General features: G+C 37.6%; 1 protein-coding gene across 3 annotated transcripts in view; it reads right to left on the bottom strand.

The window, feature by feature from the left end:
* The window catches only part of LOC106083451 (UNC93-like protein), a 362,273-nt gene that overhangs the window by 205,943 nt on the left and 141,426 nt on the right, over positions 1–14,904 (bottom strand). For 2 of the 3 annotated variants that reach the window (XM_059369265.1, XM_059369268.1), the window contains exon 1: positions 135–487. The exons of the other annotated variant lie outside the window; for it this stretch is intronic. The gene's annotated coding sequence lies outside the window, so the exon portion shown is untranslated. Of the gene's footprint in view, positions 1–134; positions 488–14,904 lie in introns of those variants that run through there. 3 annotated transcript variants of the gene reach the window in all.

Raw genomic sequence — 14,904 nt, 5'->3', positions numbered from 1 at the left:
CGTTTTTTACAGTCTTTCAGACTTATCACATAATAATTGGGTTTTATTGGCATTAATTATATTAAGAGATATATACAAAATTGCATGGTTGTTTTTCTCATATTCCAGCTTTTTCTGCTATAATTTTCACTTACACTTTTTATTTTATTGAAACTATGTTTGCCACACCGACGTTGAGTTGATATCAAGCAAACACGACACGTTAAACACACATTTGCGCCTTGAATATTTACATCCGTGAGACTCTAGCATTCGCGATGGGCAAGTTTTAACTATAGAATACAACAATCACCAACCACCTACAGTCTCCGATAGCTAGAGAATAATAACCATTTACTACTTTACGGCGAATTCAAATTTGCCTTAGTATCAATCATCTCAAGTCCGCCATTTAGTGGCACTTGTACTTAAATTTAATTCTAATCTTTTTGTATCCCAAGCAGCCGCACGATTTTGTGCCAGGTTTCAATTTACCTGCAAAACACGTTATTTTCTAAGGCGGCAAACTTTTAGTTTAACGATCTGTTATGCTTGAACTAAGCGAGTGATCAGAAAGAACTCTGCCATTGGCTGTCTACTTTGAGGTTTGTCGGCTCGCCGTCTTATTGAGGCTGTTTATTGAACACTTAAAGTACTCATTATATCAATATAATTTTTTAATAATATTTTGTTTGTTTGTTTTCTTTTTTTTCGATTTCTTCTTCTTTGTCTCAGCTTATCAAATATCTGTGACTGTTTGATGTATTGTGGTTTATGAAAACGGGCCATAGAATAATCATGAAATAAAGCCATTAGCGTACAGGCACTTACTGAGGAAACCCCAAAATAGCAATGAAAAGAAATAAAAACAATTTTAAAACAATAACAAATGTTGGAATCCAAAAAAAGTATGGAGAAATGTCAAACAAATAATAACATATAATTAGCTAGGTATAAAATATACAATTTACTATTTCAAACTATAAAAAACAGAAAACAATTGAAAATAAAGTCGTAGACAAGCAACGAAGAGACAACAAGTAAACCACTAAGGAAAGGCAAAAGTCGGGCGGTGTCGACTGTATAATACCCTACACCTACACAATAGGTACAAGGTGGGAGCCATATCTAATTCTGAACCAATTTTGATAGACCTCGGCGGATGTTTTCAGATGGGATATAAAACAATCCGTATCACATGACAAATGACAATATTATTGCAAATTATCCAAAATCTGACGAACATATATATGCGAGCTACATCTAAATATGAACCGTTTTTGATCAAACTTCTTTAATATTGTAGAAGGCATCGAGGAAAGGGTTGTGCACAATTTTGGCAATATTGGTCAATAATGCGCTCTGAGTGACCCTAGAAGTGAAAATGAGACGATATGTATATATATATATATATATATATATATATATATATATATATATATATATATATATATATATATATATATATATATATATATATATATATATATATATATATATATATATATATATATATATATATATATATATATATATATGGCAGCTTTACATAAATCTGGACCGATTTCTATGAAATTGACCAGCAATGTCGAAAGTCATAAGAAAATCCTTCCTGTCAAATTTTTAGAGAATCGGTTCACAAATGAGCACTTTATTGTAAAATTTCTCAAAATCGGACAAACTTATATATGGGAGATATCTGAACCGATTTTTTCCAATTTCAATAGGCTTCGTCTCTAGGACGAAAAACATGCCTGAACCAAATTTGAAGACTATCGAATGAAAACTGCGACCAGTAGTTTGTACATAAATTAATATAGACAGACGGACATAGCTAAATCGAATCACAAAGTAATTCTGAGTCGATCGTTATACTTATCAATGGGTCCATCTCTCTTCCTTTTAAGTGTCACAAACTAATTCACTAAGTTATAATACCTTGTACCACAGTAGTGGTGTAGGGTTTAAAAAGTCATAGACGTGCTTTGTTATACCCTACACCACCACTGTGGTACAGGGTATTATAACTTTGTGCATTTGTTTGTAACACCCAGAACGAAGATAGATAGACCCATTGGTAAGTGGATCGATCGACTCAGAATCAATTTTCTATTCGATTTAGCTAAGTCCGTCCGTCCATGTTAATTTGAGTACAAACTACAATTTGCAATTTTCATCCGATCGCCTTCAAATTTGCCACATACCTTCTTTTGACGTAGAGACGCAGATCGGTTTATATGGCAGCTATATCAAGAAATAGACCGATCAGAACCATATTTAGGTCGGATGCTGGGAAGTCTTAGCCTACTCACTGTTTAAAATTTCAGAGAATTCGGGTAATAAATAAAGCTTAAATGAGCTTCAGACCCCTTATCGGCAGATCGGTCTATATGACAGCTATATCTAAATATAGCCCGATCTATACCATATTTGGGTTGGATGTTGGGAGGCTTAAAACTGCGCACTATTCCAAATTTCAGCGAAATCGCATAAAAATTAAAGCTTTTATGGGCTTCAACGAAATCGAATAATAAATAGAGCATAGATGGGCTTCAGACTCGTTATCGGCAGATCGGTCAATATCGTAGCTATATCTAAATATGGCCCGATCATAACCATATTTGGGTCAGTTGTCGGGAAGAAGTTGTTGGAGCCCTAAAACTACTCACCTGTTTGAAATTTCAGCAAAATCGAATGAAAAATAAAGTTTTTATGGGCATTAGACTCTTTATCGGAAACGGTCTATATAGCAGCTATATCCAAATATGGTCCGATTTGACCCGAGAACAAGAACCTAACCCGCAGCATCAAAAATACGTATCTTTTCCAAATTTCAGCTCAATATACTCAATTTTTGAAGACTCTAGAGTGATTACAACAGACGGACGGACAGACACACGGACATCGTTAAATCGTATTAGAATTTTACGACGATCCGAAATATATATATACTTTGTAGGGTCGGAAATTGATATCTCTATGTGTTGCAAACGGAATGACTAAATGAAAATACTCCCTATCCTACGGTAGAGGGTATAAAAAATAGGTATCTTTAGCAATTTCACAATAACAAGAATTTTTGCAATTTTCGGTTTCGAAAAAATGTGGGGTGCCTCCCCCCCAATATTAAAATCCTGGCTGCGTCCTTGATAGGAGCTATATCAGCTTATAGACCGATTCAGACCATACTTGGCACAGTTGTTGGAAGTTATAACAGAACACTACGCGCAAAATTGCACCCAAATCGGACAAAAATTGAGGCTTCCGGGGGCTCAAGAAATCAAATCAGGAGATCGGTTTATATGGGAGCTATATTAGGTTATACACCGATGCGGATCGTACTTGGCACAGTTGTTGGAATTCTTAACGGAACACTAAATGCAAATTTTCAGCCAAATCGCACAGAAATTGCGGCGTTTATGGGATCAAGAAGTCAAATCGTGAGATCGGTTTATATGGGAGCTATCTCTGGCTATAGACCAATTTTAACCCTACTTGGCACAGTTGTTGGAATTCAAAACAGAACATTACGTGATAAATTTCAATCAAATCGGACAAAATTGCGGCTTGTAAGGGCTCAGAAATTCAAATCGGGGGATCGGTTTATATAGGAGCTATATCAGGTTATAGACCGATTTGGACCGTACTTTGCACAGTTGTTGGAAATCACAACAGAACACTACATGCTAAATTTCAGCCAAATCGGACATGCTACATGCTAAATTTCAGCCAATTTGGGGCGTTCAGGTACTCAAGAAATCAAATAAGGGGATCGATTTATATGGGAGCTATATCTAAACCTGAACCGATGTGGCCCATTTGCAATACCAATTGGAAATCTCAACGACCTACACCAATATTAAGCATCTGTGCAAAATTTCAAGCTGCTAGCTTTACGCGTTCGACCGCTGTCGTGTTTTCGACAGACGGACGGACATGGCTAGATCGACTCGGAACGTCGAGACGATCAAAAATATGTATAATTCATGGGGTCTTAGACGAATATTTCGAGGTGTTACAAACGGAATGACTAGATTAGTATACCTCTATCTTATGGTGGTGGGTATACAAATGAACATATTAGACCTCCCCATGCCCATACCAAAAGCGATCTAACTACCAACTTATTTTGATGTGGATAGAAGATAGTTATTGTTGATAATCAATATATATATATCTGTGGTTGTGGGAATATAAAGTTCTGTACAGATAGAATTTTACGTTTTAACTTTATCTTGTGTTTTATTATGATCCTACCATTGGAAAGGAAATCGTCTTAATGGTAAAAAGCATTGTCGAAAAATTAAAACCAAAATGATAAATTCAACAAAATATCACCCCTAAATTACTTGTTATTCTGCTTGTTGCAATCACAAAAAGTTTCTGCCTCAAACAAACAATCACAGAAAATCTGTAACCTTCAACAGTCAAAAGGCATTGACAAGTTCATTGTTATGGCTTCTGACCCAGCTACAAAAGCCTTGACCCAAAGACCAAAGTTAAACAAAAGCTACAAATGAAACAACCATCATCATTCTGTTATCACAAATTATTAAACAATTTTATTTTCAATAATGAAAAGTTCTTGATTTGAGCTCTCTTCACTTAGTGTTGCATATACATGCCACTGAAAGTGCAAAGAAGACTAAACATATTTTGGGGAAAATATTTGGACTATGGGAACTTTTTCCATTAAAACCGAAATAAATCTGTAGGTATGATAAGTTAGGTTGAGTGGGTAACCCACCAAAAGTGAGTTCACTCGGAGGCCAGTATGGCCCATTGTTTTACCCTACAAAGAAAGGGAAGAGAAAAAAGATGTGAGACCTCGGACTAGAGGTTATTTACGAATAAAAGAAAGAAAGGAGGAATGGAGAACCCGAGAGGGTGGTGAAGAAATGCCCATTTTCACGCAAGCACGGATGTACCTACGCCGAAGCTTATGGCACCCTCCGTTAGAACCATCCTGCTCCTTAAAAAAGTCTTAGGAGACCAACCAGAGGTACGTTCTTAAGTTCACCCCGATCACTGAAGAAACCGCTCCCCAGAAAGAAGAGCCAACGTTCCTACAGACCAAGACATGAACACAGCAAGTGCTCAATAGTCTACTCTTCATCCTCATTGAGGCAACTCCTACAGAAGTTATTGTATATATATTCTTGATCGTCGTGTCATTTTATGTCGATCTAGTCTGTCTGTCGAAAGCACGCTAACTTTCGAAGGAGTAAAACTAGCCGCTTCAAATTTTGCACAAATATTTCTTATTAGTGTAGGTCATTGGGCCATATTGGTCCATGTTTTGATATAGCTGCCCCATAAGCGATTTTGGGTCTTGAATTCTTGAGCCTCTAGAGGGCGCAATTCTTATCCGATTGGAATGAAATTTTGCACGAAGTATTTTATTATGATATCCAACAACTGTGCCAAGTATGGTTCAAATCGGTTTTTAACCTGATATAGCTGCCATATAAACCGTTCTTGGGTCTTGACTTCTTGAGCCTCTAGAGGGCGCAATTCTTATCCGATTGGAATGAAAATTTGCACGACGTGTTTCGCTATGACTTCCAACAACTGTGCCAAGTATGGTTTAAATCGGTGGATAACCTGATATAGCTGCCATATAAACCGATCTTGGATTTTAACTTTTTGAGCCTCCCAATCGGATAAGAATAGAGCCTCTAAAGTGCGCAATTCTTATCCGATTGGGATGAAATTTTGCACGACGTGTTTTGTTATGATATCTAACAATTGTGCCAAGTATGGTTCAAATCGCTTCATAACCTGATATAGCTGCCATATAAACCGATCTTGGGTCTTGACTTCTTGAGCCTCTAGAGGGCGCAATTCTTATCCGATTGGAATGAAATTTTGCACGACGTGTTTTGCTATGACTTCCAACAACTGTGCCTAGTATGGTTTAAATCGGTCGATAACCTGATATAGCTGCCACATAAACCGATCTTGGGTCTTGACTTCTTGAACCTCTAGAGGGCGCAATTCTTATCCGATTTGAATGAAATTTTGCACGAAGTATTTCGTTATGATATCCAACAACTGTGCAAAGTATGGTTCAAATCGGTTCATGTTCTGATAGAGCTGCCATATAACCCGATTTTGGGTCTTGACTTTTTGAGCCTCTAGAGGCCGCAATTTTTATCCGATTGGAATGAAAATTTGCACGACGTGTCTCGCTATGACTTTCAATAAATGTGCTAAATTAGGTTCAAATGGGTCAATAACTTGATATAGCTGCCATATAAACCGATCTTAAATGTTGTCTTCTTGACCCACTAGAGGGCGTAATTCTTATCCAATCTGAATGAAATTTTTCACGAAGTATTTCGTTATGATATCCAACAACTGTCCCAAGTATGGTTCAAATCGGTCTATGTTTTGATATAGCTGCCATATAAACCGATCTTGGGTCTTGACTTCTTGAGCCTCTAGAGGGCGCAATTCTTATCCGATTGGAATGAAATTTTGCACGACGTGTTTTGCTATGACTTCCAACAACTGTCCCAAGTATGGTTCAAATCGGTTTATGTTTTGATATAGCTGCCATATAAACCGATCTCGGGTCTTGACTTCTTGAGCCTCTAGAGGGCGCAATTCTTATCCGATTGGAATGAAATTTTGCACGACGTGTTTCGCTATGACTTCCAACAACTGTGCCAAGTATGGTTCAAATCGGTCGATAACCTTATATAGCTGCCATATAAACCGATCTGGGATCTTGAGTCTCTAGAGGTCGCAATTATTATCCAATTTGCCTGAAATGTTGTACGACGAATCCTCTCATGGCCATCAACATACGTATTTATTATAGTCTGAATCGGTCTATAGCCTGATACAGCTCCCATATAAATCGATCTCTCTATTTTACTTCTTGAGCCACTAGAGGGCGCAAGTCTTATTCGAATTGGCAGACATTTTACACAGGTCTCCAATATATAATTTAATTGTGGTCCAAACCGGACCCTATCTTGATATCGCTCTAATAGCAAAGCAAATCTTTTCTTTTATCGTTTTTTTTTTTTGCCTAAAAAGAGATGTCGGGAAAAGAACTCGACAAATGCGATCCATGGTGGAGTGTATATAATATTCGGCCCGGCCGAACTTAGCACGCTTTTACTTGTTTCAAATTTAAAAGTATACAGGGTGGCTGATGAATATTGCTACAATGATGAATATTGCTACATTTTTTTTTCGGTGTATGGAATACATTTTTCTTTTATTCATGTTAAATTAAATTATTAAATTAATTATTAAATTATTATTAATTAAATTAATTAATTAATTAATTAAATTAATTATTAAATTATTATTATTAAATAGAAAAAAAGTTATTACATTTTTTTTTGGTAGCGGCTTTCATCAGCCACCCTGTACAACTTGGTTGAGGTATATCTTCCATCCATTTGGCGAAGTTAACAGATGACAGTTAGCTTCGAGAAATCGTTATATCATCAGATAGCCAATGCTTCCAGGAACAGCATATTGAAACTTACTTCTTAAAAAAGTTTTATGAAGGAGAACAAGAATAGTCTTTTGGTCATTCTGGTTCAACTACATAATAAATTGTATGAAGTCTTATGTAAGTTATACAAATTTTTGTTTGTTACATTCCTATGCATTTTATTCTACTCTATAAGTAATCGTCTGTGTCATATCGTATCTTCAAATAGACTAAATTGTGTTGTCACAAATCGAACAAACGAACCAACGAACAAATTTATAAAGCGTTTCCTCTTATCACCTCGCTATTGGAAACCCAAGAATTAGACGCAGATCAAAGTCAGTGAGTGAATGTCATTGTCATGGCCATTCAAACAACATAATAATCAACATTTTTCCATCATCATCAACGTTGTCATGGCGGTGAGTGAGAGTGGTGGGAGTGGTTGTTGCAGGCAAAGAGGTGGCGTTTAGCTATTATCTCGCATGACTGGCTAACTGAGAGACTGGTGATTAGATGTCACTTTTGGGTGCAAATGACTTAAACGTGTCTCACTAACTCAGTCATTCGATCATTCACTTGTTCAGTCATTTGTCAAAGATTAACCGAACGATGTGGAATTCAAAAATTTGTCATAACGTAATGAATAGAAAAATGTAGAGCTAATGACAACACAAATTTCGTAAAAGGCAACTATCATAATTGTAATCTCTAGCGGCACTAAAACCTATGGTTACACAGCCAGTGATATATCAGGTGTTGCGTCACAAGGGTTTATCCCTTAAGAATTATGACGACTGCAAATAAAAATTTACCCATGAACACTCCATTAAGGAACAGCGGCAAACTTCTCATATATGAATGAGTGGTGTTCGATTCAAGTTTAAGCTCAATGATAGAAGGCCACTGTAGAGCAGAGGTTAGCATGTTCGCCTATGACGCTGAACGCCTGGATTTGAATCCTGGCAAGAACATCAGAAAAAAAATTCTGCAGCGGGTATTCCCTCCTAATATTGCCGACATTTATGAGGAACTTTGCCATTTGAAAACAAGTAAAAACAAGTAAGAGCGTGATAAGTTCGGCCGGGCCGAATCTTATATACCCTCCACAATATACCCACCTCTATGCGCGGTATCTCTTTTTAGGCAAACAAAGAATATTGAATAAGAAATGTTAAGCTATTGCAGCTATATCAAGTTATAGTTCGATTCGGACCATAAATGAATGCTGAACATTGAAGAAGTCATTGCGTAATATTTCAGTTCATTCGGATAATAATTACGCCTTGTAGGGGCTCAAGAAGCAAACTCAGGAGATCGGTTTATATGGGAGCTGTATCAAGCTATTGATCGTTTCAGACCATATCAGACACGTATGTTGAAGGTCATGAGACAAGCCGTTGAATTGCGCCCTCTAGAGGCTCAAGAAGTCGAGATATCAAATCGGTTTATATGGCAGCTGTATCAGGTTATGTACTGATTTGCGCCATACTTAGCACAGTTATTGGAAGTGATAACAAAACACCTCATGCAAAATTTCAGCCAAATCGGACGAGAACTGGATCCTCTAGAGGCTCAAGAAGTCAAGACCCAGAATCGGTTTACATGGCAGCTATATCAAAACATGGACCGATTTGAACCATACTAAGCGTAGTGGTTGAAAGTGATACCAAAGCACTATGTGCAAAATTTCAGTCAAATCGGATAAGAATTGCGCACTATAGAGGCTCTAGAGGTTCAAGACCCAAGATCGGATTATATGGCAGCTATATCAAAACATGGACCGATTTGGCCCATTTACATTCCCAACCGACCCACACTAATAAAAAGTATTTGTGCAAAATTTCAAGTGGCTAGCTTTACTCCATCGAAAGTTAGCGTGCTTTCGACAGACAGACGGACGGACGGACATGTCTAGATTGACTTAAAATGACTTGACGATCAAGAATATATATGCTTTATGGTCTCTCAGACGCATATTTCGAGGTGTTACAAACAGAGTGACGAAATTAGTATTCCCCCAACCTATGGTGGAGGGTATAAAAATGATACCCACCACCTCGGTTATATATCTAAACCACCTTTCGTCATAATCCAGTGAAAAATTCATTATTTATGCATCAAGAGCAGCTATATCCAAATTTGGTACGATTTGTATCCATCTTCAAGATCTGGGCCATCTTCAAGAAGGATATCGAGAGGCTTAACACAGCTCACCGTCCTAAATTTCACCGAAATCGGACAAAAAATGCGCCTTTTATGGGCCCAAGACCTTAAATGGAGAGATAGGACTATATGTAATGTACACAACCAAATATTTGTTGTAGATACTATTTTACAATAACTTTCGAGCATCTTAGAACCAGAGAAGAGGTAGGACTTCGGGAGCCTTTGAAATGCAAGCTGCAGTCGGGAGGGGGGTTCGCGTCCTTCTCTAATCAAGCCTTGTTCACAATACAATAATTATTTTAGACTCCCTTTTTATTTCAACTACTAGGATAACAAGAAAAAAAATGTGTGGTGCTAATGTGATACCCCTTTTTTAATATGAATTTAATTTACTAGAACGGCAGTTATTCGAAATGGTCTAAAAAAAAAAAAAGATATCAAGTGGACTCTATGGTGGTAAAAAAAAAGTCTCAGCCTCCATGCCCGCGCCATCCTATGTCCTGCTGGCTATGATATTTCAGGACCCCTAAACTACGATCACACCAAATTTATCCTACATACCTTTGCAAGAAACGTCTACAAGATAGTCCTTACAGATTCATTTTAAAAAAATTCAGTTTTATTCCAAAACATTTTAATTCTCTTAACATTTTTCGTTCTATAATCAATAAACTATACTTTAGAAAAAAAAATTAAGTATTTTGCATAATTTTCATGGCCCTTAAGGGGTTAACTTCAAAAAAAGTAGAAGTATCTTACTACGCAAATAAGCAGATGCAAATACAATATAATTTCTTTTTACAAATAATCCAAGAAAGAGCAACTCATTCATAACAAAATGCGTGTAAAACGTATTTAGGAAAAAAAAACAAAATGTGTGGGAGTCATACTCCACAATAGAGACAGAAATCGAAACAATAACAATGCACTTGTGGTTACAAACCAGTTGGGCTGTATAACACCTTAAAACATTCGTTGCTCTTTCTCAATTATAACAGATCAATGCAAGAAACTTTATCAATAAATTAACATAGCAATGATGACTTACCACCTTACTCCACTCTCTCGATGAAGGCCTCCACTCGATCGTTGGTTGATGGGTGATATTTTGGTGAATGGCTGTGATTTATGAATGAAATTAAATTTCTTGCAAAGAACATACAGACAGTGACTAAAATAGGTACTTAACAAAGCTAGTGGAGTTCATAACACATACATTTTTTTTTTGAAGTTTTTAAACGTAAAAATGATTTATGTCATTTTGTAAGGAAAAATCATTAAAAACAAATTAAATAAAAAAAAATTAATTTAAATTAAATTAAATGGGAAAAAATGTGTATGTGAAATGACCCAAACTTGCTTTGTTACGATTCATTTTTTTTTTTTTATATAATAATTATACTTATGCTTATATATTTTTTTTGTGGAATTTAATTCCTTTAATTAAAAAATCTACACAGTTGGTTGACACATTATGGTTGGACCGGCTAGTCTTTGTAAGAAAAAAGTTGAGGTGCTGTTTAGGTTATGGTCATGGATGGTTATGGTAGCTTCTCGAGTTTTATATGGCCATTAAAACTGGTTGGAAATTGGACTTTAGTCTTCCTGGGTAATTCGGTGTTTGTTTACTTCACGCTTTTATAAAAAAAAAGGCGTCTGGTTGGAATTTGACGGTAGGCAAAATTAAGCGGTGTTCATGTTCAAAAAGTGCCTTACATGTGGCAAATTCAATGTAATAAGTGTTTCGATGCTGTACAAATGAACGTTTTGTCACAGATACCGACAGTCGAATTTCAGCAAAATTGTAGGCTTATATCATTGGTTGGCTGCTTGCCGATTTATAACGTTGGATTTAAACAGAAGATTGGTGTTCTAGGCTCTTAGGTGATACCTGGCGTGGTTTGCGATCGGAGATGGATTGATGCTACTTATGCATGCCACATGAGCTTTGACAATCTAGCTTCCAAAACTTTGATGAAAGAGAATGGGCTCTGGATAAAAATCAGTGTCGTGTCTACCCTGTGGGTAGACTACGACAAAAAGGTACCAACTTCTGCGTCTGTCCAAATTGGAAATTTACAGATTTCCAATATATTGAGAATAAAGTTGAGAAGTACACGTGTAGGTATCCTTTTTTCGATATTCACTATAAATTAGTATGAACTTGGTCCTTAAGATTTTTTTTTCAAGTATTATTTCTTTAAATTTTCAATTTTTGATTGGTCTTTTCTCTTCGAAGTCAGATCACAGAAGCAATTTTATTCAATTTGGGGCAACGAATCAGACCTTTGGTTTTGCAATAAGGAGGTAAAATATAGACTATCAAATGCCATAAGTAACTGTCTTTTCCATTCCTATAATGAAATTAATCGATGATATCGGCCCAGATATCGATAAAAAGTTTCACTTTTTAAAAGGATTTTTCTCCAAAAGTTTTATTCAAAATGGAAAATAAAAGTTCAAACTAGTTTCTAGAGTCGATGGACTTTTTAATTAAGACCAAAAAATCCAAGTCTGATCAAATTTGGGAATATTTCTATATACTTCGATTATATACCTTCTCTATACATGTGTGTCTGGGTGTCTCTTGTATATAAGGAGTTTGAGCAGTACTTCTATGTTGTCATGAGAGATGACAACCCAAAAGGAAGATTGAATCAAAACACAAAATAACCAAAATTGTCCAACTGTGCGAGATGGTAAAAAAGACATATCAAAAATCATTTCTTGCGTTTTATGTAAAAAGAGGAAGACAAAAAAAAAAAAAATAATTCAGAAAAGAGGTCAGATATTGACAAAATACTCCGCCGATATCAGACTTTAAAAATGTATCTCTTTTCAGAGGCAACAAAATTGGGTGGCAAGTATTGAAGATAAAAAAGAAGGAAAACCAGGCGTAAGGGTGACGATGGGAAAATAAATGGAATTAGCCCATCAATTTAGCCATAGAATTTAAAGAAGTGGATGGAAATGGTGTAGCCACAATAAGTGAAAACAATGCCAATAAAAATTTACAAAAAATATGACCAAGCATATCATTGTCGTTGGTGAAAAAAAAAGAAAAAAATAAAAATTGATGACTGAAAGTGGCCACTACAAACCGGATAATTCAAAAGTCTTACGGCATTGAATTAGATGGAAAAAAAGCCACTAGTTTCTTATGTCTTTTCCATGGTAGGTCCCAATTAGTTTACTATTCATATCTTCAAGTAAGTAATAGTGGTTGCCAAGCCTCTCTTTCACCCTTGCTTTTAAGAAAACTGGGGATAATTTAGCGCTAAAAGATTTCTCAGCACTACTCTGGGCAAAATTACGGTAGAAGACAATTTGGCCAACATTGTAGGTCTGAACCCTGGTTCTAAGGTCGTAGTTATGTTGGTTCCTTTCATAAGCCTGTCTTATGTGTTTCCTTAAATCCATCCTGATCACCTGCAAAGCATCGTCTCTGGCCAGTTTAGCCGTGGGCTCTTCCAAGAGATCCAAACTCCTCAGGAGTTGGTACGTCGAACCGTGAGTCACCATGTCAAAGCCATACAAAGCACGGTATGGTGAACAATGTATACTCTGGTGATAGGCATTGCGTAGGGCACAGCTGATGGAAGATAGATTCTGATCCCACTGTCTGTGGTCACTTCTTAAATAGGCCCTTATTCCTGCCAACAACGACCGGTTGACCCTCTCGGATGCGTTGGCTTGGGGGCTATATAACGCTGTATAGACGTGTCTTACACCGAATTCTGTCAGAAAAGCGTTCAGCTCATTTGACTTAAATTGACTCCCGTTATCACTGACGATTGTCTCGGGCACCCCATATGCGTGAAAAATCTGTTTCTCAAGGAAATCCTTTATATGGGTGGCCGTAAACTTCCTTAGAGGACAAAGCCAGTGATATTTGGAAAGGTGGTCGAGAACAATCAGGAGACCGATATGTCCCCTCTTGCTTCTTGGGTAGGGTCCAAGAATATCAACGTAGAGACGCTGAAAGGGACGGACGGATTCCACGAGGTTACCCATTGGTGGTTTAAGAACTATATTCGGAGCTTTTGTGGTTTTGCAAACCTCACAATTCCGTATGTAATCGCGGACGTCCTTTACCATTCCTGGCCAGAAAAAAGTTCGCCTTATCAACTCTAAAGTTTTGGCCATGCCCCCATGGGCTGCAAGGGGATTATCGTGAGCTCTGGAAATGGTATCAGTACGAAGTCTATCTGGAATCCAAAGCTTCCAACAAAACTCGTCCCTAGACTCATCCCCTGAGCAGTGCTCAGTGCGATAATACACATATCTATCCCCTATTTTGATATCAGGGTATCTGTTAGGATCTTTTATAACCCGTTCCTTCAAAAGTCGATAGTCCTCGTCATCAAAAAATGGTGAATCCAAGTCAACACCTGGCTCTGAAACTTCCAGAGCTGAAATATCGTCCGTCGGTATCCTGGAAAGGGCGTCGGGAACGATGTGGTCTTTGCCTTTCCTGTGGCTTATCGTAAAACGGTATGGCTGCAACTTGAAGACCCATCGAGCAAGTCTTCCGCTCAAGTCTGGCTGTCGCATGAGCCATAATAGACTGGAGTGGTCCGTCACGACTTCAAAATCTTGGAGTTCCAAGTAGCACCTGAATTTCCTTATAGCCTCCAGAGCAGCTAAACACTCACGCTCTGTAACACTATAGTTACGTTGCGCGGTGTTTAGTTTTCTGCTCATGAAGGCTATAGGTTTCTCATTCCCCTCATCATCGAGTTGTATCAGCACAGCCCCAATGCCGTAGTCGCTGGCATCGCAGTGCATATAAAATTTCTTAGAGAAATCAGGGTTATTTAGCACTGGAGCCGAAGTAAGGAGCGACTTGACACGTTCAAAGGCCTGCTGTGCTTCGCCCGTCCATTTGAACTTGCGTTTGGTGGATACAACTTCGGTGATGGGGAATGTTTCAGTGGAAAAATTCTGAATAAAACGACGGTACCACCCACAAAGTCCAAGAAAGCCACGAACCTGTTTAAGATTCCGGGGCACTGGCCAGTTGGTGATCGCCGATATCTTCTCGGGGTCGGTAGTAATGCCCCCATTGCCGATTATATATCCAAGGTAGTTTGTCCTGGTGACACAAAACTTGCTTTTGGATATATTGAGGGTCAGGTTCGACCTCCTAAACTCAGTGGCAATTCTCATCAGGATCTGGATATGGGTATCAAAATTCTCCGAGACAATTACCATATCATCCAAGTAGCCAAAAACCGAATGGCGTAGGTCTGGAGGTATGAGCACATCCATCAGCCGACACATCGTCTGTGGGGCATTAC

The sequence above is a fragment of the Stomoxys calcitrans genome, chromosome 5, assembly GCF_963082655.1.
Source record: "Stomoxys calcitrans chromosome 5, idStoCalc2.1, whole genome shotgun sequence".
In the NCBI taxonomy this organism is placed as follows: Eukaryota; Metazoa; Arthropoda; class Insecta; order Diptera; family Muscidae; genus Stomoxys; species Stomoxys calcitrans.
This window is presented reverse-complemented; position numbering and strand designations above follow the sequence as displayed.